The following is a 26,788-nucleotide window of genomic DNA, read 5'->3' on the forward strand; positions in this document are numbered from 1 at the left end:
ATAAGAGCAAGGGTCAAAAAACAAAAAAAAACAATTTTCAGAATTTTTCCAAATCTGATCTGTCACTAACAGCAGTGAATTTGGGTTCATTCAGATTCCATGCTCATTTTTGTCTAGGGGAAGGTGAGACACTTCAAAGAGTTAAATCCTTTGTCACAACACAGCTTGCCTCAGATCTGCACTCTAATATGAATGAGACCTACTTCAGTGTTATTTGATGGTTCAACAAGATATTTGTCAGTATTATCAGATATTTGTATGCTTTGTAACAGTTCTTTATATCAGCTAATGAGGAGTCATTTATTGAATTTCAGCAGTACTGAGGAAAAGAAAAAGGAGTTTTGAAAAAGGTGTTACAGTTTAAGCTTTACGTCCGGGCTGTGAGTTCGGTGTTTTACTGTTTCTCCTTTGTGGTCATCAAAACCTCACTCCTACTGAAAACAGCAGCAAAAATATTCAACCAGCATCAAATATTGTCAGAGACAAAAGGGATATCCATGCTGTAGGCTTCTGTCACCAAAGAACTTCACAACATATGGCACAGGAATCAAACCTGCTTGGTCTTTAAACAAGGACACCTGTATGTGTTAATGTGGCTGTTATATCTATAGTACAAATAAAACTTCAGTATTTTACTGTAACAGAGGCTTTCAACCACAGCCTCAAAGCTACAAACAGGTTAGGTCTCCTCTACAGTACAGTGCAAGAGCTATGTTTAAATAATCATTAAACCAAAGATATATCATAACTAGATCATCCAATATTGTTGGCTTTTCTGTCATTCTTTTTTTTTCAATGCAGATGAGTCCCAAAGAATAAATGTGGTTGATGAAGACTGAACCAAGGCCTGTATAGAACAGTAGAGAGAAAAGCCACTCTTTTTCTAAAGAAATGTGAACAGATTAAACTTGAAGGTTTGGGTTTGCTTGTTTGTGGCTTTTTTTTGTTTGGTTGTTTTTTTTTTTCCTTGTTTGTTTTTGTTGTTGCTGTTATTGTATGGGGTTTTTTGTGTTTTTTTTTGTTTTGTTTTGTTTTGTTTTGTTTTGTTTTCCCCTGAGTACCAGGGTGACTTAATTTGCCACCTGTTCATTTCCATCATTAATTCGTGAACAAAAACAAAGAAAACACTTTTCAGGAATGCTTTTCTGTCCAAATAATAAGCCATTATTTTGACTCAGAAGGCTCTCATGGAGGACAGGGGAAAATAAGTCTGCAAAATGCTGCACGACATTCAACTAATGAGTGTTGCTTCTCACGTCTAAGATGTGCTGAGGTTGTGATGAAAGACTGGTAAATGGTTTTTAGTCTGCTGAGGCCTGAACTCTCGTTTCTGGATTTCTTCTGTAGTTATGGATATTATTCATAGCTAGGAAATGCTGGGAGTTTTAATTCCTCTTATGCTTCTGGTCCAAATGCTTTTTAAGGGGAAACCTAAATGAAAAAACCTTCACCATCATCACCTTTTTCCAAACAAACCCCTGATTTTTAGGTCTTTGTCAAAAAGCAAGTTACAAAAGTTGTCAATATGTTGTTATATTTTTTAAGGTCACATAACTCCAACAACTAACAGAAACTGAAGACCAGATAAACCATTTATTAAACCAACCACAGGACCTATTGGGAAGTGTTGTTATCTATCCTTTGAAGAGTCACATCCTTGTCCCTTTAACTTTCTAAACAGCTGAGCTATGGATCATTTCCATGTTGCATTACCTAAGTCTGCTCTCCACAGTCTGACTTGCCTTATCTGCTTTCAAAGGCCAGGAGGACATCTGCTCCTCTCTGGGATGAGGGTCAGGAACTGGGAAGAAGGTGAGGAGTAACAGTCCTGCAGGATGGCACAGGCTCCCTATCAGCTGAGACCAGACCCTGCAACATGTCTCCCACCACCCTGACCAACCTGTCTCAGTATCCTCTCATGGCAGATGGGATTTAAGCTGGAGCTAATCATCCGCCACTGTTTTAATCAATCAGGCCACTGCAGAATTTGGGGCACAAAAAAACACTCAGGAGCTGCAGCAGATTTCCAGCCCCAGCTGTAACATTTTCCTTTGCAATTCAGGGCGGTTCTCAGCCTGGAGAATGCCGTGGAGCTCATGTGCCAGGAGAGAGCTGCTGGAAAGCCCCAGCCTTTCATGCTCACAGTCTCGTGGCAAGAGTAAATCAGAGCATTCAGTATCTCCTTCCGCAGAAGAGCAGGTTCCTGCTGCTCATTCACAAAAATGCTGTGAGTCCTGCTAGCATGAGCGAAGCCACCTTCCTCCGTCATCTGGCATCCCAGACTGGCACTGGTTACCCACAAGGAAGGCTGTAAGAGAAGTTCATCTGTTGCACCTGTTAGAAAAAAGTCCTGTAGGCAAGCAAAGATGTTGGAACGATCCCTTGTGTCACAGGCAGTGGCACTTCAGGAATGATTTCATATGCCAGCCAGACTCCAGCTTCCCTGATTCCTCAGAGTCTTGTCATGGCTCACATACGCCATGTGGCACTGAACATGAAAAACTGGAGACCACTGATTGCTCTAGAGAGCAGGTTTAGGGCATTGTGCGTTAACTTGGTTTTCCTTTGGTAGGCTTCTTGGATTGCTTATTAGCTTGTTTATTTGGGTCTTGTTCCATTCCCTCCTGTGTCCTTGACCACACCTTCACTATGTTTTTGGGCAACTTTACAGAGTTTGGGGCATATTGAAAATACTTATTAATTTATGGTTAGACTACAGCCTTGATTCTATTGTGGTAAAGGGCAGCACACAGCTTTCCTACATAAAGGAAAAACCCAAAGGACCAAGTGACTCCAGGGCTTCCTGAAGCTACAGGGGAGGTTGAACACCCATAAGCATGAGCAGCAGATCAGTTCCCACTCTGTTGTTGTGAATCTCTGCCTTTGTCTCCGCTAGAAGGAGGAGAAAAAGTCTGCCAGGGTTCCTAGTGATTCATATGGTGATTTAGGTAGCTTGTGCAGACAAGGAACGGAGCTCTGGGGTCCCTTATTCTATCACAGCCATTGTGTCTTTTCCACAGCTAGCTTCAGTAAAGAACTAGTCTGCAACCTGACTTGCATGCATACATTTTATGCCAGTGAAACCCAGCTCTCCATCTGTCTCTTTAACACCTTTTTGTAAATCATGTTAGAGTGATAGCCCTAACTCATATGTATCGGCATAAAGCACATCATTTCATCTTGAGGTAAATCCTTCTCTCCATGTCCCTTGCCCAGAACGGTTGCTGTGCTCTGCACAGAGCCTCATGGTTCACTTGCAGGGGGAAGCACTGCATGTTTATAGCCACTTACCACTTCAGTGCCTGGAAGCTAAACTATTTGGAAAATACACAAGTAAGACTTGGGATTAGGAAACCGAAGGCTTCTCACAAAAGCATCCAACAGATTAAGGCAGCAGCAAACACGAAGCAAACCCCAAGCAAAGTAAACAGTGCAAAGAGCAGACGAGATTGGGCCAGAAATGCTGAATGTGTTATGATCCTGAGCATCATAGGCCACTCCGGGACAGCAGTAAAAACATGTCCCTTTAAAGAATTATGGCCTAATAACCTCTTACTGTCCCATAAGTCAGCATATGCTGGCTCAAAAGACAGAACAACAGTGAAGTGTGATAACACTCAAGATGCAGGAACCTACATGAGATTTCAAAGGAGGAGCATGAGCTACCAGAAGAAAGAGTATGAAGGAGATAAGAAGAAGGCAGGCAGAACATGCACAGCTAAAGCACCACAGCACACACACACTATGTCTGCAAATAATTGTCCTCATAAGAAGAGATTTTATTTTTAGAAACTAGGAGCCTTCTCATTTTGTTATCCAGAATTTGTTTACTGAAATGGGATTATATAATGTATATGCAAAGCCTGGTTTGACACACCCTTGTTACTTGACTGGCTACATGTGCGTTATCACGAAAAATTAACATATCATAAGTAAAGCATATCCCCTCCAGGCATCATTTGTGTCGTCTACACATGTGACAGCTGTAAAGGATTTTCATTGCAGTGACCGTCGCAAAGGATATGCATCAGGTTTTAACACAACTACATTCATTTTGAAGCATGTTGACTGCTTGCTGATTCTGAGTAATGCAAATGTTTTGCTTAGTGGGCTGACCTCAACAAGAAAATAACTGGTTTTCCCAGTGGACATGGAAATTTTTTGCTTTGAATTCTGATGCTGCATCTCTTCTGTAGCACAGAATTCTGTAGTTTTAAACAAGAGTATTTCTGGATCAGGAAGAAAGCAGACTTTGTGTGTTTGTAATCGAAATTCTACCTATAGAGAATAAACAAATATTTCTACTTAGATAAAAGTACATATAGCTTCAGAAAAATGTAGATAATATCTATATTAGTAATCACTGTAAAGACACAGACACCATACTAATGACTAAGTATCAACATAGTATCACATCTTATACTCAGAGCCTCTGCAAAACTGAAGTTTTGTGCATGTGAAACTGTTACACGCTGGAGACTTTGGGCCAATAATGAGCTACTTCTTAGAAACTCTTGTGTTTTATTCTCTTATCATTTCTTTGCTGCCTGATCTCTTAGTGAGAATGAATGCATCCAGAGCAATTGAAAACATGAAATAAGAAACAAGTTAGACCATAAACAACGAAACAATTGTAAGAGTAATCAGGAGAGAATGCAGCCCTAGCATGAAGGGAAGAGACTATGTGACCGCGATCCATCACATGTTGTCAAAGCACCCACAGCATTAGCCCATGCTCTTGGCAGAGGGGAGAAAATGCTAAAGCACTCAATCCACATTTGGTATTGGTGTATTTCCTGGTATGCTTAACAAGTCTTCACAAAAGAGAAGGTAATGAGGGGTTCTGTATTTTGCCCCCGTCCCATGAACATATGAAATGATCCTGAACAGACTCTGGACAGGAGCTGGTTAAAGCTCCATTCCAAAAAAGCACCACTCTTTCCTGCTGCTACCTGTGAGGATGGACTAGAACCTGTCACTCTTGAAACACCAGTTAACTGGAGTTGATGGAGTTTTCCCTTCTGGAGCTGATGATCAAGAACATTGCTGCTAAAGCTTTGTCTTTTAGTTACTCATAAGTCACAAGTGCTATCCTGTAATTCAGGCTTCATTACTTAGACTGTCTCTGGGCTCAGCAATGCAGAGCTTATCTTCTGGTCCCTTGGCATATGCCCCATGGGCAATAATAAATAGGGTCTGAAGAGCGTCTGGAGGATTTAGGTGTGCAGAGAATTTAAAATCATCCCCTGAACCACTCATTACAAACCCTCTGATTTCCTGAACAAACGAATTTCCCTGTGTGTTTCCATCCACATTTAAAAACACCCAGAAACACTCAAATGCTTTCTTTGACAAGGTAATCATAGCAGACTGGGAGTGAGAATCAAGGACTGAGTCCTGAGGTCCCTGACAAAGGAATCCATGTTGCTTTCTGACTCATTTTCTCCTTTGCTAGGCCTGTTCTTCCCCTGGTTTTGAATGATTGAAAATTACTTTACAGGATGTCTTAAATGTTAATCAGTAAGGATAGCTGAATGAGCTGCGCGGGGTTAACCATAGTAGGTGCCTTATTCAACAGGTGGTAATTTTGGTATTTTAGAGACAATCCTAAAAACTGCACTATGAATTGTGTAGCTATCAACATGGTCATTAGCAGTGGTTAAAGATTCATTTTCCAACGGTGAAAATTACCTGATTAATGAACAAAATACTAATGGCATGGATGGATACTGAATCGTGAGTTTTAGTCCCATCAAAGACTTATCCTGGGTCAAACTTGCCTACTTCCGTTAGACGGGAAAGAATACAACAGTGCTTTTAGTCCTTTTTACTCCTTTCATCTGAAATTCACTCAAAATTTCTCCCTCACATTTTTACTTCTGTTCTAAAGTGGGCTTGAATGGGCCAGAGAATCGTGTTGTGTAAGAAAAGCAGAATCCCCCAAGGTGGTGAAGTGAGAGGTGTGGAGGACGAGGAGGTATCTGGATCAAGCTCTCCTCCGTTGTTCTGCTGTTCCTCACAGGCTTTCTTGAGAGACGTCTTTTAATGTCCTGCCCCCAGGTAGCTTTTCAGCACATCAGCTATCCTGTGCTGGGAGTGCTTCCTAACATCTGTTTCAGATTTGTTGCTCCTTTGTTTCCATTTATGTCCCTCCTCAAGCATTATTGTTTTTAGGCCAAAAATATTAAATTATATAGAAAATGTCCAGATAGTCTAAGACTGGCGTATGCATAAGGTAAATTTTATTTTAATTGTTGTTTTCTATCATATTAGGCACTGGAGGTCCAGCTGCTTTGTTGACAGGAGAGAGAATATTTTTATCTGTCTTCATTTAACAAAGCAAAGCCTGTAGAGGGTTTGTCTTTTATAGACCAGCTATTGCAGCCAGAAAAACACAACTAGGTTTTGAGCTTAGAGTCCTCATCACATCACACTTCTAGAATCAAATCAACACTACTACAGCAAAACGAACTGATTTAGAAATGAAGCAATTTGTTATCATAATAAGTCTCTTGATTACTGCAGTCTTCACAGGATGACAGTGCCGCAGAGACTGCACTGTTGTCCTAGTACACATCTTTGGGTCTGGTTTTTAGACTATAGCAGGGCTCCCATTAGTGCAGGGCTCATCAATGAGTACCCAGATGCTGAATGAAAACACTAGGGGGTTGTTATGGCTCCTCACGATTACCAAGCAACAGTACTATTTTGCAAGGTGTCAAAAAAATGAGATGGGAAGAGAAGTGCTTAGTTGTTACAGTATATGGAAGCAATTCCGTCATTGCAAAATGAGATCTTAATCTTGACCCAGTATGATAAACAAATAAAAAGTAAAGGTTTAAATACTATTCCTAACAGATAAACATTGTACTAAATAAGCCATATCATGCAAAGCAAGACGACAAAATAAATGTAGGTGTACAGCTAACAGATCTCTTCAGCTTCTGTTCATGTTCACACTTTATTGCTGATGATAATTTCATTTTTATTTTCACATCCTCTACCCTTCACGCACACATTTCTAGCTCAGTCACCTATACCTATTGAGAGGTAGGTGGCAGAAATTAAAAGTGAAATGGCTCTCTTTCCATTTCCCCGTCCAAAACATTTAATGTACCCTAAGATGGTGCATTAAAGTTTAGTATGTGGCTTATGCTTTGGGGATCCGGCAACCAAGAGAAATAAGCACCTCACTGTTTGCAAGATTGTACTGTTTTTTTCCAGTGTAGCATGTCTAGTATTTAAGCTTTGCCCTGATTCCATACATTGCTCCAAGCCACATCCCGTTCAATGGAGTTAGCAGAGCCTCTGTGTAACTTCTCTGTGGGTCCATTTTTATGTTCCATGCTGGTAGGACATCAATAGCTCTGTACCACAGACGTGGTTTTGGCTGGGGTGAGGAGTTTGGAGGCAGCCTCCAAAGCAACTTGCTGCATTCTTTGGCAATCAAACTACAGAAGCATATGGCACTGGGTTACTTACTGGATAATATTAAAAATAGTATAAGGCTCTGCATTTTAACCAAGCAACTATATTGCTGCTCATTAAACACTTCAGAAATGTCCATCTTCATAAATATAAAATATAAAATTACATATGCCAAAGAAAGGCATTATTACAATTCCTTAAAATTAAATCTTCCAGGTTTTAAAATGCTTAGTAATACTGGCCCACTGACATCCTTCTTGTGACCTCAAAACAATTTTTTTTTTGTTTCCTTTAAATAATTTAGTGAGTGATTGCTCAGTGATGATGTTTAAATAAAAACACAATGTGATAGTTAATCTGCAAGACAGATGCTATTAATATTGGATGGCTGCAGTTTCAGAAGTATTCTGCCTGAATCTGAAGTACTAAACTGGATATAAATAGTGGTGGATTTCCCTTATGTGGAAAATGTAATAGCCCCATTAAGCACGTCTTCACTGCAGAGCCAGCCAGTACATTGGCCCTTGGCTTTGAGCACCACCTTCAGCTGAGGCAAAGTGTGAGGAGCCAGGCTGCCAAGCTACACTGGGCTAATGAATCCTCATTGCTTGAGTGCTCCCTGCTCCCCTAGATATTTCTACTGGCCTTCACAGGGCATCTCCCCTAATCTTTTCTCATTGCAGTAAGTAGAGTTGTTCCAAACCTAATTCTTTGGGGGACTTTGTTGCTACAAATAGTGGATAATGATGTCCATGGCATGGCCTTGGAGAGGGGTCATCTGGCTTAAGGTCACTAACCAATGGCCTAGGAACAAGTGTGATGCCTTCAAGCTGCTTCCGAAAAGCCTCTGTGCGTGTGAGCCGTGTCTTCACCTGTAAACTGGGAAAACGAGAAAGTTGAAAGAAGGTGAAAATCTGCCTCTAACCTCTCTTTTCAACCCCATTATCCCACAGAGACTGACAGCATCAGAGTTTGTCTGTGGACCTGATGAACAGAGTAAAACGCAGAGCTGAAAGAAAAGTTGAAAAACAACTTTGCTTTGAAGACGTACTGTTACAGGGGGCTGCTATATGGTCAGGTCACTGTCCCAAAATGCCCACAATTTCAGCATAAAATAGAAGTGATATTTCTGCCTGTGTATGTGGCAACAAAATGTCAGCAGATATATATCATACTTCTTTCCTGCTGACCCTTCTTTCTACTCTACAGAGGAGTAATGTTATAACTGCTGTTACTTAACATCGTAAACTATACCCAGAGCTACACATTCAAATATTTTTAAACAGTTCCAGTTACACTTCCTGTAATGGGCTCCTTTTTTCCCTTTGTCCTTTGTTTTTGACTTTCACTAACAGAATAAAAGAAAGATCAGCTAAGGATCTTAGTTTAAATATTATTGGCATACAGTAAATTTAGTGATACTAGAGTTAGTCCCGGAAGGATATTAATAAGATTACCAATATTACCTGTGCACTTAATAAATTTTTGTTGACTACTGCTGCATGCTCTGCAGCTCTAGAAACTTGTACTTTGAGTTAGGAAGGTTCCCAGCTCAGAACTGAGAGGAAGGTTGATTAGTTACTGCCTCAAGTTTAGGAGGTGCAGCTGCAGTTGTTTCCTTGCTTTACCAGAGACATATTTCCACATCAAGCACATGGGCTTCAGTCTCACACAGGCTTTAGCACAGGTTTTTCCATGCTAAGGAGGTCCAGACCTGCCACCAAGAGAAGCAGTACAGTCAGCAGATGTGCCACACGGGGACCCAAGGCAGGACACACGTGCTGGAGATGCCCCAGCCATCTCCCTCTCAAACAATGAAATAATTTCATTTTTAACACAAGAAGGTATCTATCTTAGGATTTGATTGGTGGTGGTACAAATGCTTCTAGTGGCACACAGAGAAGGGTAATGCTGGGGTGGGATGAGATGAAGGAAGGACTGATGTGTTTATGTCAGTGGCAGTGTTTGTGAGCAATGAACCACTGTCCCCCTCTGACCCACCATCCCATCTGTAAAATGGGGCAGTAATACTCCACTTGCCAAAGGACGTTTGAGGATCGACACATTCCTGCTGCTGAGGCACTCAGGTATTAGAGATATACAAGTATAACCTAGATTAGGCCTCCATTTGGTATCATTTTCAGGATAATTTAATATTTTTTCTTCTTCCTTGCAGTTCCTTTCAAATATTTGGACAATTCTAAAAACAAAAATACTGTGCAGAAAAAAATTTTTCTGTACTTTAACATATTCTATTTTTCCCAACATTTTGGCCAAAAGCAGTCTCACAATTCAATACTAATCTTCTCCTCACCATACAAAAAATCTGACATTCACAGAATTTATTGTCTGCTGAAAAATATTCTCTGAGTCATATAGTATGGAGGCCAGTCTGAAAATCTCCATCTGAAGACTTCAAATTTTATAATTATGAATAATGATGGTGGTATTTATGATAGATATTTGCACTACTAAAAGTTGGGACAAGGCAGTTGTTTTTGGAAGCCAAGTCTGGAGTTAACACCTGGAGCATTTTTATTGGTGAAAGAAGCTGGGAATATTCCTACGGTGAAAAATTTTGGACTCTTCTAAAACAGCTATCAGTGTGTAGCATGTGTAGGTGACCATTAATGAAGGGACACAATGATACATTGCAAATGCTGGAAAAGTGATAACACTAAAGAATATGTGGATACCATGATGATGCAAGAGGGGACAACCAGGAAGAATAAGACTTAGAAAGGGATAGCATAATTCAGTTGGTAATGAAAATACCTTTGAGGTATATCACTTGGGAGAAAAGTCTGCAGAATTCTGTGGTAAAACTATCCATCTTGAGTTTCTAAAATTAATCTTGTATTTTCATTATAAACAGCACAATGATCTGGAAAATTTTCTGTCTTACTGATACAGAAATAGTAACCTTACTGTTTTCTGGTACTATGATCTCAAAAACTTTTAATACAGAACTTCTGCACAGTGATGTTAATTCTTCTGTCATTAGATTTCATTTTCTTAGGCTCTTTTGCAGTCTACCAAATCCTGGTCTGAAGATCACTGCTGTAGGGAAACAGACTGCATAAACCCACACGTTTCTACTGGAAGAGCTGAAACTTAAAATGGGTGAATCACATTTAGTGATTTGACAAAGAAAACTGAATGACAAATGTGTTATAAATCTTCATTTTCCCACAGAGTACATTTCATTGCTATATGTAAACATTAGCAATATACATTAATATTGAATAAGAACATGGTACAGCTGGTTGAATGATTCATTGCAAAGAATACCTGAAAATGTAACACGTCTTTCTGCCAGTAAGTCAGCCTAATTTCTACAAATACATCACTTGTTTATAATATCTACCAAAGAATTTCCAGCAATTGATTCTACATGGTATTTACATACTATTCAGTATGACTAATACCTTGCATTTTATTGTCATTCATTGCTGCTCAAATGGACGACCTGAAATTTCTAGCAAGTTGATGTAGGTAAAATACTTGGCATTTATTTTCCTACTGTAACTTTTGTAGCTAAAAATCTTTAATGTGGCAACAATATTCATTTATCACTTTATGTTGTTTCTAAACTGAATAGTCTGATAAACTTGTACATTTTTCTTATTAAAAGTTTTAGTTCTTCATGCACACACAGTCTTCTACCTTCATTTTGTAGCAGAAATATTTTTAAAATGTATGTACTACTTGTAGAGGTTTGTATTTGTGTCAGTCATACCACGAAAATTCAAATATTCACGGTTGGTTTCATTTTTTTCATAACTTGTTTGCCAAGAAGTACCATACTAGCATAAGCAACAAGTCAGACCCTTTAAATGCTTTTTCCCACTCCTATGATACATTTCGAAACCATTAGAAGCTAATCTGACAACGTTTTTATGTGACATGGTTGTCAGTAGGAAAAAAAGAAAAGCATGGGAAAGCAGTGGGAAAAACCTGAAAATAAGAGACTTCATATGTTTGGGAACAGCTGCTAGTGAGATACATGTGTGTAGAGGAAATACACTGCCTTAAAGGATCAGGATTTCAGTAGATGTTGGGTAACACTTTAAGGTAAACTGTACGTTGTCTACTTTTACTGTACTTGCAAAGAGAAACACAGAAGATGGCAGCTTGATGAAGCAGATTGCAAACTAAATGAAAATTACAACCTTCTCTAAGAAAGTTGAATTTGGAGTCCATGAACAATTAAGAAATTAAAGTCCTGTTTCAAGACAGTGATTAAGGGCATAAGTAACACCACGTATTCTGAAGCAACGGTTAGTATGTAGCCAAATCAGTGTGGAGGCCTGCACAGAGCTCTGAAAAGACATCTTGAAATTCCAGCATCCCCTTCGAGCACTTCCCTGGGTGGAAGCTAGTGACTGGGGTTGTATGATGGGCCAATGACAATGTTAAACACAAGATCACAAAAGCCTTTCCAGTTCTGGCCTAGTTACTATATCTACTATCTGGTTTTGCTTCTAATTTTCACTGAACTCTCCACTGTGGTAGAATTATTATTACTACAGTGAATTATTTAGTAGTATGGAGGAATTTTCTGAATTTAGTTACATGATCTTTGTAAGACTGATCAAAAGAGTTTGCAAATGCATCACAAATTGTCACACATTTTGGGTGAACTAGCGGCAAGATGTTGTCTTTCACAGTATTAGGGTTGCAGAAGCAGTACAGACTTCTGAATAGCATGGAGATCGTGCTCAATGTGACATGAAAAGCACCAAGAATTTGTGTACCAGGACTTGGTTACTTACAAAGCTGAAACTGCCAATAACTTCCTAAAAAAATTGTATTTTTGAATCAATAGGCTGAATTTAAGAAGGTTGTATGTCTCTTAATGCTACAAGGTATGTTTCGAAAATCCACTGAAGGCATTTAGTTGCTCTGCTCTGCAATGTTGATGACAGCGCACACCTCTTTTAAAAAACACTCACTGTGTTTTGCATACGTTAGAGTTGTCCAGCTCCGTAATCTCCCAGAGTATATTGCTATTGCATTTTTGACAGCTGGTTCACATACCAACAGTGATGTTACCCAGCTGACCTTATACCCTTTGCAGGTCATGCATGATTCTTGTCTACACAGTTTAATAAAGCTAGGAAACAAGACTTGCAGAGAAATACATCCTTTCTTGTGCAAAGCATGTTGCAGCAGCTCTAAATTGATTTAATGATATAGTGGAAACAGCAAAGTATCTGTGTAATTTTTTTTTTCATGGCAGTAAACTACCATGTGGACTTTTATTCCAAATCAGAAGAGAATATCTAGAGTGTCACAATGGATGTGGCAGGTAGAAAGTGAGTCTTTCACATTTCAACACTGGCTCATTTATTTTTACATCATTTAAAGTACCTGATTTTGTCATCTCCTTTACTTCCTATCTCCCAAAACACATTAACTCTCCAAGTCTGAAAATTACTGAACAGAATTGTTTTGCTGCTCTTAAATGTCTCCAAAGTGATAACAAATTCCTCTAGATAGTCCTCTTCATCATCTTTATTTTTTAAATTTCATTCATTCATTTCATTTTCTGTTGGCTATTTCTCAAAATTTCCTGTTACTGTTAATTAGGTTTGTAGAATGTTTGCACAGAGGATTATGTGAAGTCATGTACAAATGTGTTGCCTTACTTTGCTCTAAGTAAAAAAAAATATAGTTTCAGATGTGTCTTCATGCATACAAAATGTCATAGGAGGCTACACCTGCTCTAGACAGGGTTTTGAACAAATGGACTCTATGTAACTGAGATTTTCTTTTAGTTTTCTCTGCTGTATGACCATGGTTTTGTTCATCTACTTCAATGTCTAGGATGATGGAAGATGTTAAACATCTCAGTAGCACATCTGCAGTCTTTGAAGAAGCCTTTGCCTTGAGTTGCCCTGACTGTTGGAGTGGAAGGGAAGTTGGAAGACACAAAATAACAGTGACAAAGGAAAACAGAGAGGAACAAGAGCCACGAGACAACTTCTGACAGCTCAGTGCACTGCACTGACACGAGACACTGATGACTTCATTACTGACTAACTTTCTTCTAAGTGGAACTGATGTGCCTGCAGTTTCAGTGCAGGAAGGTAGTTTAAATGCCAAAATAATTCAGCAGGCTCTGCCTACTTTATTTTTCCTCAGCTATCTAGTTGTGAAGGTGTAAATATTGTAACCCCAAAGGGGTTTTAGGGATCATTAGTGGCACAGAAGGCTGAAGACATGAGTGACGCTTGGCTGAAAGCCTGTGACTGATTGGTAGCCACAAATATGGTTTTGAACTATGGAAGAGGAGTGAAATCATCATCATTAGGAAGGAAATGGAAGATGGAAGCAAGATGACTTTTTTCACAGGGAATTCAATGATTTTTACCTTTGCCTTCAGCTTGTGTTTCTGGAAGAAAATTTTAAAAGATAAGGGAGAGAAAATAACCGTGATAACATTTAAAAACCACAAAGACTAGAAAGATTAGCAAGGGCACAGGTAACACAGTGAAACATCACTACCCTTTAGTGAATTTGTTCTTATGTTCCTATTAGTGAAGCCAAAAAGATGTTGTTTTTCTTTTTCAAAAGTATTTATAAAGTATAACTTATAAAGTATAAATGAGAGCAGGAGGGAGAAAGTAGCTAGTAGTTGACTTCTAGAAACAATTTCCGGTCAAAACACAGTCACTTTATGAACTGTTTAAAAAAAGTAACCTTCCACCAGAATAGCAGTACATAAAATACCTGTCTATGTGCTGAAAAAATCCTCACTTTACGTTTCATTCTACAGTGTAATCTGCTTAAGTCCAACTTTAACCTTCAGAGCATGACAAACAGCTGTCCGTTAAAAAAAAATTAAAAGCACTCTAAAGTAAGCACAAAGAAGAAATAAGTAACTTATTTTATTTGATGAAAGAAGAAAAAGAGGGAGGTGGGAGAAAATGAAGTTTCTCTGAGGCCTTGTAAAGGTTGTCTTTCTTACTGTGCTTTATCTACAGCTTCATTCACTCTGTTTTCATGCATTTCACTGGTGAAAATTTGCAGGGGAAAAAAAAAAAAGTAACTCCTTTTTGACTTTTTTCCAAAATAATAGCTATAAAAAAGAGAACTATAGAAATAAATAGGTTATTACATCAAGAACAAGAGTCTTGCCTGAAGTGAAAGGAGAGTTGCACTAAATGAAACACAATTGACTACACTAGACACTGGACCAAGTACTGTGTGCTGTTGAGTTAAAATAATGTATTTTCATCATAAATCTGGAGCCTAACCTGACCTTTACAATACATTGGAAGGATTTAACAGACTGATCCTGAATAAGGTGTTTGGGGAAGACATCACTGAAAGCCAAGGTTTCTTTTATTTTATTCTCTTTTCTTGGCTTTTCCATTCCAGCCCCTAACAAAATTAAAGGGACACACAATGCAGATGAAGCCTACAGGTCACTTATCAACCCCTCAAAAACAAGCTCCTGTGTCTTGCCCTGTTCTGCTTAGCTGACCTCAGTAATGGGAGGGCAGTGAAACCAGCCACAGATCAGGCAGCGAGAGGGTTATGGGGAGCCAGGGAAGGGGAGGGATGCTATCTGCACCTAAGATCTTAGTGTTTTTGAAAAGTATGGAATCTTTTGTTGTGCAATTGGAAGCTGAGTTGAGGGTATACTGGGATGAAAAAATTACTTATTTTTTACCTTGGACAGTGTCCAGAACTTCAAAATAAAGCACAGAATAGTAAGCCATTCTAGAATTTACTAACGAAATTTGTAAGTGTTCTGAATTAGAGGAGGATGAGGTGCTCTTTATGTCTTTGTCTTGTAGTTTAATTAAATTTGCCCACTTTGGAAGTACTAATTCAGGCATGGCATAAGTTATTTACTCGTTCCATTCACCATAGCACATGAAGATAATAACACAACGCCAGTGACTTAAGAGAATGAGAAAGCAATAATGCCTTTCTGATTTTTTTTCTTTCCCAATTTAAATCATTAAACTCATTGGGAATCACCAGCACAAGCACAAGAGCTCCCTCCTTTTCAAAGGAGCAAAGAGACACCACAGACAAGTGGATGCATTTTGGGGCATATAAGTAGGGGAGGGAAAGCCAGCTTCACAGCGTGTATGTCTTTCCCTCTCATCGTGCCAAATTACCTCTGAACTACCTGAAGGAGTCTGGAAAGCCAAGGGGGGAGAGTATCTACTGCCACCTTCTCAGGTTAGAGGGGGTGATAATTAAGACATCCTCCCTGGATGATTGCAGCAGACTCTCTTGTCTCCTTTGCCGTCTGTGTGACACTGGTGGCATGACTGATCCTCTGGGCCGTGTACACAAAGTTTTGAGTGTCAGCAATGGGAAAACATTCAGAACAACTAAAAAACGCTTTAGCACATATGAGATTCAGACCAATGATGGCTAAATTGAATATCAGTCTTATCCGTCCAACTGACATGTATTTGGGTTGATCATCCCTGCTGCAAACCTCACCTATAAAAATGAGCCACAAAGAAATGTCTGCATAGCCCCCATCTTTGCACAACCTGCTGCTTCACAATATTGGCAAGCCAAAGATGCTCATCATCAGTGAGCTGGGTTGTCAAAACTGGCTAAATGGCAGTCCTTGCTGAGTGTCCACGCCCTGGTGAAAGGAAGCCTTCTAGCAATAAATTGCATCATTGCCTTAGATAACTGTTGGCACAGGCCTTCCTTGAAGCCATGGTCAAACACTAACATAAGGTCTCACTGTAACAAAATAGCAGGGCTACATGTTTCATTGCCTTGAAGTCAGCTAACAACTCTGTAACCTCTCCAGCCAGCAATAAAAAAAGGACTAAATGTATTTTGAACCTAACTGCAACTTTGCCTCAGAGAAGAAGCCAAGTTAATGACATGAAAAGCAGCAGGTAATTAATACTGAGTAAAGGGTAAAGGAAAAGGCTGTATAACAAGGGAAAGGCCACACTAAGACAGCAAAAAGCTACCATCTTCAGGAGTTGTCTTGGTCAAAAAACCCAGACATATAAATAATGAATTAATCCTGCAGGTGGGACTGTTGATGCTCTGGTATCATAAAGTTTTGTCATGTCTAGAACGGCCACTGTCAACACCTACAGTGAAGAGATTGATTTACATCCAGTGAATGCACTAGCAACCTAATAATAACAATATGTTTTCCAAATAGGTCACTCTGGAAAACCTGGCTTTATTATAATTATACATGTTGGACATACTGGCATCTTGAATTATGGGATCATAGGCTATACTCTCATCAATTACATTATGTTGCTGATTTTATACATATATTGTGGTTGTAATTTATGTGTCAATTTATATTTATTCCCCCACCTGACATTGTTCTTCAGTTTAAGAATGATTTGTTTTTTTTGTTCCAGTGTTATTTTGACCTTAATAAGGATTGTCTTACTGCAAAGTGAATTATTAGTATGTGGACCTCTTGGGCAAAGGTTGGTGCTCAGAGGAATACAAACCACTTTTTTCAGGTGTCCCCATTGTTTGGGGTCTTTGTTCTCTTAGTTCACCATGGAAGCCAAACTGTACAGATCAGATCCCATGGCCAAAGCTGTGTCAGGAAAGACGCCTTTGAGGAGGTTTAAACTTTGAGGTACTGCTTTCCTGAGAGGCACTGGGTACAGCCCTTTTGGGGTTTGTCCCCTAGACCAATGTGGTGCCTACCCCAGCCTTGTTCACACAAACCTCTCTGTCCACCTGCTGTTTTCTTTGTTTCCAATGGGGATCTCAGCAAGCAGCTTTGTAGCTCCTTACAGAAATCCTTCACTCTCTGGTATCCTGTGATTTCAAGACCTCTTCTACTGCTGCTGGCACTGAAGGGAACTGAGAAATCTGTCACTGATGATGATTCTTCTAATTAACTTAATCCATTTTAAAGTCTCCATTTTTAGACAGGGAGCTTGTGTGCCTGACTGTTGAAGATGACTTAATTCAGACAAGATCCAAACACCATTTTGGAGTTGTTGAATGCTACAATCTGAAGTCAGTGGGAAATTCCACAGGGTCAACTCACTTGAACAAGACCCGTGAAAATTGTCTTTAACTGTCCCACAAGAGGCTGAAAATGTATAAAAACACAGCTGAGAAAAAGATAGTATGTACTGTGGAAAGTAAATTCCACAGGTAGTCAAGTCTGTTATTCAAGAAGAATTTCTAATTTCTCTCTGCTCTCAGCAAGCAAATGCATGTTCAGCCATGTACAGAAACAAAAACTGCTGATATTCTGAAGGTTTAAATGAAAAATACAAAAATGATTGCTTAAAGTATTTTAGTCTATTTTGTATTTAAAATGGATTTTTGTGTTTTTATTTTAATTATATTTACTGCATAACTCACAAAGATCAGTTTATTCATACAAATTTTTCTTTTAAGGTAACGTAAAAAAGTCAATAAATATCTAAAACTATTACAATAGGCTTTGCAATGACATAACACCATTCAGTTATGCTGTGATCTTTTTAATATACCTCTTTCTTGTGTTACCGCCTTTTCAGGTTTCTCTGTACTTCATCATTTCCTTCTGGATTATTGTAGACTGCAATTGTTCTAGATGGTGTCTTGATGTTGCCTATGTCATGTGTAAAACACCTTTTTCTGTGTGGCAAAGAATATGACAAAATAATTAAAAATATTATTTACTATTCTCTATACGTCTTTAAGGGCAATATTCTCTTAAAGCTTGAGTATTTGCAATGACTTTCTCAATATTGTTCTGGAATCCAAATGTAATACCTGAGCTGGAAGCCTGGACCTATCAGTATTCTCACATATTAATCAGTATAAAAGATTGCATCTATTGTCTCAGACTTTTATCTTGAAATGCCTGGATATATGTGCATGAACATCAGTTATCGAGTGGGACAATTTTTTTTTCCCGGTTGTACTAATAAAGCAAATCCATTGATTTCATGAAATTCAATATAAATTTATATAATAATTATTGAGAGCATTGGAATTAGGTCCCACAAGCCTTCATGTTGAGGGATTTCCATTTTTACAATATGAGGGGTTTTTAAAAGTTTTTATTAAGACTCCAGCTTTCTTTTTCTAAAGCTCAGGTTATTTAATATGGATATATTTCTTCATAGAAATACTATACCGTATATCTGCATTCCATAGAAGCTTAATTGCTAGCATTATGCATTTTCTGTCTATAATCTCTGCTTAAATTTGTTTTATTCTATCACATTTACACCTTTTAATTTGACATGGTTAACTATATAGAATAGAGAGCTAAAGACTGCTGATCCAGAATGAAGAATAGCAATCTACCAAGTCATTGGAAAAAGAAATTGAGGCTAAGATTGTTGGAAACAGGAACCTAAATTAATCTTGTGTATGATTTTTGCAACACTGGTCAGCAGAGTCCTAAAGCAGGAGGTTCATCTCCACTCCAAAGTGTGAGAGGACTTAAGATACGCAATACAAATTCCTTTTTGATAGATATGAATCTATCTCTGTACAAAATTTTGATGTACGTTCTGCCAAGATGTTTAGTACATAGTTCATCTTCAGGGACAAACATTAGCCTGACATTACACAGGCTTTCTCCATCAATTGCTCCATGATGGCTGTCTAATGTGGATGGGCTCCTTCTTTGTGCTTACCAAGACATATATCATAATAGTCTCATTAGTATGCTCTGAAGTTAATTAAAAATATTTCTATTGACTCCATGCAGCCTTGGATCAAGACTTAATGGGGAAATTAAATGATCTTTAGCAAGCTACGCAAGCTTGGGCTAGAAGCACTGAGTAGCTCCAGCCACATTTACTCAGGAAATATAGCCATATACTATTAGTCTCTGCTTCCCATTCCCTGTTCATGACTATTAAAAGAATACATCTAGCCAGTAATGTAGTTGTAGTTGCTCAGGATGCCCAGTTTTCAGCTTTAGTGGCATGTGCTAAACACATGAGGGAAACTGGCAGACATGACATGTTAAATGTCTTACCTGGGTATACCACAGCCAAGATACAATTGGTCAGATTTAGACTTAATTCACATATATCAGCCTAACATCATTAACTGCTATTTCCTCTGCTGAAGATCATGACACACATCTGTTGCATTAATCATTTTCCTTTTCTTTTGTCTTCTCTGAAATATAGTGTCTGCAGGTTGATTTTGCTTTGTGAAGTACTTCCAGTAGGTACTGGAATATGTGCCAGCAAGACAGGCAAGTCTTCACACTTCCCCAGAAGACTGGTCTTGCTCTTTGCTCTGGCCCAGTTTGCTGAGGTACACACTGCGAATTGCTGCTTTCCCTTGTTTTTTGAGGTCTGCATGCCAGCCTGAAGCATGAACCTTGCCCTTGAATGAGGAACTCTGGTTTCTTTTTCACCAACAGCTGGGAAAAGTAGTTAAGCAAAACAATGTTTAATTCCAGTTCAGTAAACCAATGCTGAATTCAACTAGCTCCCATGGGGAGGAGTCACACAAGACAGTAGACGTACTTGAACGAGTCATGTGTGAGTTCACAGCCTCGTCTCAAGTAGCAGAAGAGGAAGCACAGTCTAAGACTTATACTACTCTTACCTTCTACTGGTGCCGAGGCATGCCCAGTCCATCAGGTAGCAGGAGACTAGGATGATCTGGTGTTTTTTCTATAATGTTCTATTTAATAGACTGTCACCAAATGGAAAGATGGGGACAGTACAGGTAACAGAGAACTATGCTAACTTGCATTTGAGGTGGTACAAACAGAAGCTGAAGAGCTTGCACAGAAACAATGCAAAAGGTGAGAATCTGTGAATATGACCATGGGAAAAAATAGAGGAAAAAATGAAGAAGAGAGATGCTTATTCACAGAAGTTAAAGTCTGTAAGTGGAGCCAGGCTGACCTGAAATGTTAGCCTGTGAACTACGTGGACTTTGGCCTCAAGAAATAATCCACTGCAGCTGTAAGCAAGACTTACAGAACTATTGCAAGGTGAGAAACACAGCACATTAGGAAATGTTAGCTCCTCAGTAAAAGCCTAAGGGCTGTTCTGCTTAGTTCACACTACCTTCTCAGTGGGGATCTGACAAACACAGGTCCCCTGTTCAAGGCAGTGTCAGGGACAGTCCAACTTGAAACTGGGAAAGCGATACCAAAGAAATAAGCCTAAGCAGTCAACATCCTGAAAACTTTTCCTGATTTAGGGTCTACAGTCCTATCATTTGCATAAGTTACCAATATGTATGCATTTTACTGATGTTTTATCATGTCGACTTTGATACCTGTAATTATGTTGATGCATTTATAAATTATAGCACTTGCAGCAATCCCAGTACAACTGAAAGGTGAGAATTTCCCGGCTGTAGAAGCAGAAAGTTTCCGGTGTTTTCAGAGACAGATATAAGTTTAAGCCTTTCAAAGAGCTGGCCAAATACCTTCCATGTTCCTGGTCATAGGTTTTGCATTTGAATCCAGATCTCTGGATGAAGTTGAGGAAAAGTAAAAGAATATATATATATAAATATATATATATATATATATTTTAAATCTATATTTCAGAAGTACTTGTGGGAACTGCAACAGCTTGCTGGAATAAATTTAGTCTCAAAAGTATCCATTTTGACACAAAATAAAACTCCTTAATTATCCCTCCCTACCCAAAGAAAGAAAGAGTTGCCATCCCAGCTGAACCTTGTTGCCACCTGAGTAAAGCTCAGCAAAGAAGTGTCATAGAAGCATCGTATAATCACTGTGTACTTACAGCTCTTTTGCTCTCCATGGAACTCAACACCTTATGCTGGAAAAAAGACACAGGATGGTTGTTGGCTGAAAAGAAAAAAAAAAAATATATGTATATATTTTTTTTTTTCTTGTTAAAATTAAAAACATCATGAAAGAAAGAGGAAAAATAGAATTGCCATAGCTTGGTGGCCCACAGCTCAGTGGTTTCCTGTCCAAGGCATTGAGCTTGACCTTCCAAACAGTTGCACACAAAGGTTCGTGGGCAACATTTGACCATGTGCTGCCATGTGAATGGAGGTGCAGGTACAGGCATGAGGGAGACGAAAAGCAGGACAAAACCTTGTTTGACTGTCCTTGGTGAACTGGTGGATCAGTAGGCTGACAGTGAGGGAAAGTGGGCAGAGAAGCAGAGCGTGGGAAAGGAGCTGCTGAAAGCTGTTTGATCTGTGAGCAGAGGTTCTGTATAGACTGCACTGATCTCTGCAGCTTTAGGAAAAGCTGGGGTTTGTATCATTACCTTTTGCCCTTTTCTGTGGGCAAATATACCAGGAAGATCACTCAAACTTGGTTTACTGTTTGATGTTCTTCAAACCTATCTGCTTTAGGGCATCCTTCCCTGACCCTGAGCATGAGCTCTTCCACACTGTGATGGACTCATGTTCACAGACTTGGGTCTTGTAAGTGCAATTCAGAGTCAGAGGAGACTGGTCCAAGACATCATCTTTCTGGTTTCCTAAAATAATATGGTTTCCATGTGAGATCTCACTGTAGATACTTTATCAGCTGAAGTAAGCATGGAAGTGGCATATTATAAACTATTTATGGCCCAACCTACCAACTATCTTTAATCAGGAGTTACATCTTACTTTGTGGTCAATCGTCAGTGCTTATCCTAAAATGTTAGACCTGACAGCCAACCTCAGGGCTCACCAGAGGTTCCTTATCTGAGAGTGCAACTTAATTTATGGGAATACCAACAAGACTGTTCAAAGACGCAGGGAAGGTGAGTACTTTCTTCATTCATCCAGAGTAGACTGCAATCTTAGAAATGTATTGTGAATCTATGCAGTGAAGAGGCCCACTCAAAATAAGGATCAAAAAGTTAAATAACTGGGCCAAAAACTGAATTCTAAGCTTTTACGGCTGAAAGATGTAGAAGAGCTATTTGGCAATAAGGTTTTCCTTGGCTATATTAGTCATTGTGTACATTTTCCATTTGAGGCTTCACAATAATAACCCATTGGTTTGCACACACACTAGGATGTGTAGAGCTGAGAATGACAGAGCAAAGATCTAGGGTTTTTTTTTACATTTTCTGGGGAAGAGGGGGAGGGAAAGGACCTGTTCATGCACTGGCTGTAACCAATCAAGTTTTGCATGATGCCAAAAAATTAAACACAGTAAAGCCAGACCCTGTCAGCAATGAGTTGATTGCTTTAAATAAGGGAGATTTCCTGAATGTTTAAATTGAAACTTCTACTATGATTAAAGCAAAGAGAAGTACCAGGATGCTTCCTAACTATTTAGTTCCTAAAATTCCTGTGAGGTCTGGAGATGACAAATTCAATTCTGATGTGCTGTGTTTTACACTCTGCAGGCTGTAGTAAAAGGTAAAACTAATCAAGCTTGGGTTTCCCATGGGCTGTGCTTTAAGATGTTTTCTTATTTAAAGTCATGGAAATATGTTAAAACCCACATAGACTGGCTGAAGTTTACACAAGGCAAAATGTATTCGACCATACTTCTGCACAGTGTGCATATTTTGACTTTTCATTATTTTTTGTTCGTTTAATCCTTCATCCTGCTTAAAACTGTACTCCAACCTTATTTGCAGACTGAACATGATGAAGAACAATTTATAACTCTCTCAAAATGTTGCTTAAGACTGTTTAGAGCAAAGAATACCTTGGTAGTGAACTGAATTTCTTCTATAAGATGCTAAATCCAGCAAGAGAGAGAACAGGCATGTACCCAACAAAAAACTTTTAATTACAGGGGGTGAAATATTCATGCTACTGTTACCTTTTTTTAGGAAAACCAGAATTTTATCCCCAAGGCTGTATTTTATGGGAAAGTTTAAGTTCACCTACAACAATCCTTCCCCACTGTTTCAGGCTACACAAAATGAATAGTCAGATGGAATGTGCCTAATTAATCATCATATGTACACATTCAACATTTTCTGTAGCAGGGAAAATGATGGAAATTGGCCTTTTCAGAAGACCTATATCCATCAGAAATTACTATGAATGTATTCCTCAAGTGGATATTTTTTGAAATGATAATTTCTAAATTTCCTGAATGAAATGATGTTTCCCACTGTGAATAAATGAAGCACTATTTTTGTGCAACCACATACTTCACCATATAAAATGATCTCATAAAGATTTCTATATCCCACCAGAAGGAATATTTATCTTCAAGTCTTCTGTATCTCAGAAGTTTTAAAGCTGGTTTGAATTGTTATACCGTTTACATTTCCAAAGTTTAGCAGTCTTCGTTATGGTTATTCATTGTGGAGATATTTTTTTCAGTTCATAATTAAAATCTCCACATGCAGCTTCTTTGATGTGATTTCTAAGTTTAAGTTGGAGAGAAAGAAAGGAGGAAGGTATTTTTATCATAATTTTTGTAGTGGTCCTTTACCAAATGAATGACAGCTGGATGATGAGTATTATTTAACCACCTGTGTCATCATTTTGCGTTCTGCTTGAAAGCTTAAAGTATGCTCATAACAAATAAAAAATACAGACAAAGAAAATTCACAATTACCTAGTCTTTGAGACTCTGTTTTGGTACGTATTTGGCTTTGGTAGGCCCAATGGAACTCCTGTGGCTATTAGCAGATACCTGTATGAAAATTACAGGAGCATTTCAGAGGCAAAAATTGCTGTCTCTTCTAAATGCAACAGTTTGAACACATTTGCATAGATGTGATTTGGTCCAGGTTTATATTTTCTCATTGTGGCCAGCTTTCACTGAGTGATGCTGCAACTTCTGAGAAACTGTCTCACTTTATTACTGCAGCCTACATGCTGGTTTTAAATAACATTTTCTATAAACAGGATTGTTTTGAGCAGTATACCCTGAAGAACACTTGTTGACAAGTTGGCTTTGTAATTCCTTTAAATTACACTCCAATTAGCTCATTTGGTAATTGACAGTAGGGTATTGCTGCAAGCTCCACCCGCACAGGTCTGTCCCACACAGCCAAGTGTGGGAGCTGAGATCACGCTCTCACTTGACAGTGTTTATGTATTGCTGCATTTGGGATTAGGGTGGTTTTCAGGTTTAAGTCCTCATAATCAGATTGTGCCCCTGTGGAAGCAAATTATGAAATGCCTTTCTTTCCAAAACAAACAGATACACATGGTTAATGAGGGAGCAAGTGGGTTTAAGCCTCCTTCATGTGAGCTCTGCTTGGCCACATGGAAATTTAATTTTTCATGTCCTGCTAGAGAGAGCTGTCAGTATCTATGGTGAAATGCAAACTGGTGTTGAAGGAGCAGCCAACAGAGGAAGGGTTAATGCCTGCTGTGCTCCCTGGCCTGGACACGATGGTGAGAAGACACCAGGAACACGGTTGGCTAGAAATGGCCTTGTGCTTCTCTCTGCCTGTGGTCACGGCATTGCAAGGAAAGAACCTATCAGACCTGTTACCTGACAATATCATGGTATTGATGTAGGTCTGCATGGTGAAGATGCCTTTGCGCTGGCCAAGGCTGACCTAAGATACCTGTGTTGCCAGCAGCAGCAAGCTGGGCTTGCCAGGATGGCCCCAGCTGCCCAGGCTTGCTGCCAGACCATACTGAAACACCAGTGAGCACCAGGATGCCAGAAAAAGCCTGGGATGCCTCTGTGGATCCACTATGCTGCAGCTGTACCTTTGAGCTACCCAAGGTAAGTGAGGAAGCACAAGTTGCAGCTGCAGACAATTACTGCCTGTATCCAGACTAAACAAGGGGAGGCTGCCACAGCTCCATGATCCCAGGGATAGGCAGCCCTGGCCAACAGAACTGGGAGGGAGACTGACCCCCTTCAGCCCAGATCCCTTGCCCAGGCGGGTGTTCTGCACGGCTAGGCATGTGAAGCCAGTGAGTTTTGGGTAATTGTTAGTGACAGAGAAAGACAAAGAAAGGGGAAAGAGCAAGTTCAGCATTGTAAAGGCATAAAAGTGGTTCTCCCCTGTGCGGCATTGTTTTATTCCCTCCTCAGAGGCAGGTCTCACTCTACCCGCATGGATTTCAGGCACTTCTTTTGGGGAGAAGAAAGGGGTTTCTGTGTTCTTTGAAGACCGTGTATTGCTGGTCAGACAGGAAGCCGGAGCTTCTGTCAGTCAACAGCACATGCAAAATTTATCAAGTATATTACTTGACAGAGGTTACTCTGTCATTACTAGCTAACAGGGCTCTGCCAGAGAATTTTTTTTATGGAAGCATGTGCTGTCAAAGGCAAAGTGTCCATTGATTGATTGCCACAGCTGACCTAAACATACAGAGATCACTGTGTAATAACCCCTTTATCATATATAAACCACCAAATGCTAAGTTAAATAAAACTAATGGCCTCACTTAAACCCCCAAAGCTGGGCAAATTCAGAGCAAGAGGAAAAAATGCCATCCTTTCTGTAACCACTGCAGTGTGATGTGGGGCTGCTGCCCAGGAAGGAGATGTGGGACTGCTCAGCAGGAGCACCAAGCGCTGTTGCCTGCAGTCAGCTCAAGGGAGAGCACCATCCAGCCCACGCGCTGAGATTGCCAAGGCAGAAAACATACTTATACATATGTATTGCTCAGTTCTGTATTTTCTGCTAAATAAGTAATTTAGAAATACTGTGCAACAGTCAGGGACAGTAGATCCTAAGTCTGAAAACTGCTTTAATTTTCTTAGAAGGCTCCCTCTTGAAGGAACTTCCTGGCGGTTAAATCTCCTTAAAAAAAAAAAAAGAAAAAAAACCCACCAAAACGAGTAGTATTTACCAAAGTGGGAGGAGAAAGATTTTCTAAACTACAGGCCAGGCCTTAAGATATCTATCAGCTGTATCATATATGTATCATATAATTTCCTTCAGAGATAGAAATATAGGTAGCAAAAAAAAAAGCCCAAATGTTACATGTGTTGTGGTTTTCTTAGGGAAGACAAACAGGCCTGAATGAGAGAGGGGAAGGAAACTGAATATAATGTTTGCATTGCAGAGTATTACAATACTAAGAGTTTGAGAAATACAAGGTTTGACGGGCAGGAAGTACTATTACTTGAAAAAGTCTGAAAACAACTCAGATACCATTATGATAAAAGTAAGTAAAGGCTCTTACTGTTCTTGTGAAAAGAAAGTATTATTTTTCTTTAAATGTTGCTACGAACTCTCTCTTCAGTTGTTCCATGGCTGTTAAAATCTTCTGCTTAGCTGTAAATGCAGCAGCTATTTAAACACAGATCAGTGGTAATTTCAATAGCCAGGAGCCAAGCCCTTGTCCCCCTGAGGTCAATGACATAGCTTACTATAATAAACACATGCATCAGGCTGAGAGTCATTTCTGGTGTGGAGGTCTAAGGTCCTTCTGTCACGGTGTTTCCTGGAAGGCTATGAAAGGACTGCAGCTGGGGATGCACAGAAAGATCCTACAAAAGGAAGGAGCACTGCAAAGAATTTCCCACACAAAA

The 26,788-nt window shown here is 39.3% G+C and overlaps 2 long non-coding RNA genes across 3 annotated transcripts in view; one reads left to right on the forward strand and one right to left on the reverse strand.

The window, feature by feature from the left end:
• Nucleotides 1-18,090, forward strand: part of LOC135579056 (uncharacterized) — a 48,036-nt gene extending 29,946 nt beyond the window's left edge. For both annotated transcript variants that reach the window (XR_010471370.1, XR_010471368.1), the window contains one exon: nt 13,258-18,090. This is a non-coding gene — a long non-coding RNA (uncharacterized LOC135579056). The remainder of the gene's footprint in view (nt 1-13,257) is intronic.
• On the reverse strand, nt 17,910-26,736 carry LOC135579057 (uncharacterized). The gene is made up of 3 exons (XR_010471371.1): nt 26,440-26,736; nt 21,144-21,208; nt 17,910-18,036 (listed from the first exon to the last, which is right to left on the reverse strand). It is a non-coding gene; the product is annotated as an uncharacterized LOC135579057 (long non-coding RNA).
• Nucleotides 26,737-26,788: the final 52 nt, after the last annotated feature.

Source organism: Columba livia, chromosome 3 (assembly GCF_036013475.1).
Source record: "Columba livia isolate bColLiv1 breed racing homer chromosome 3, bColLiv1.pat.W.v2, whole genome shotgun sequence".
NCBI lineage: Eukaryota > Metazoa > Chordata > Aves > Columbiformes > Columbidae > Columba > Columba livia.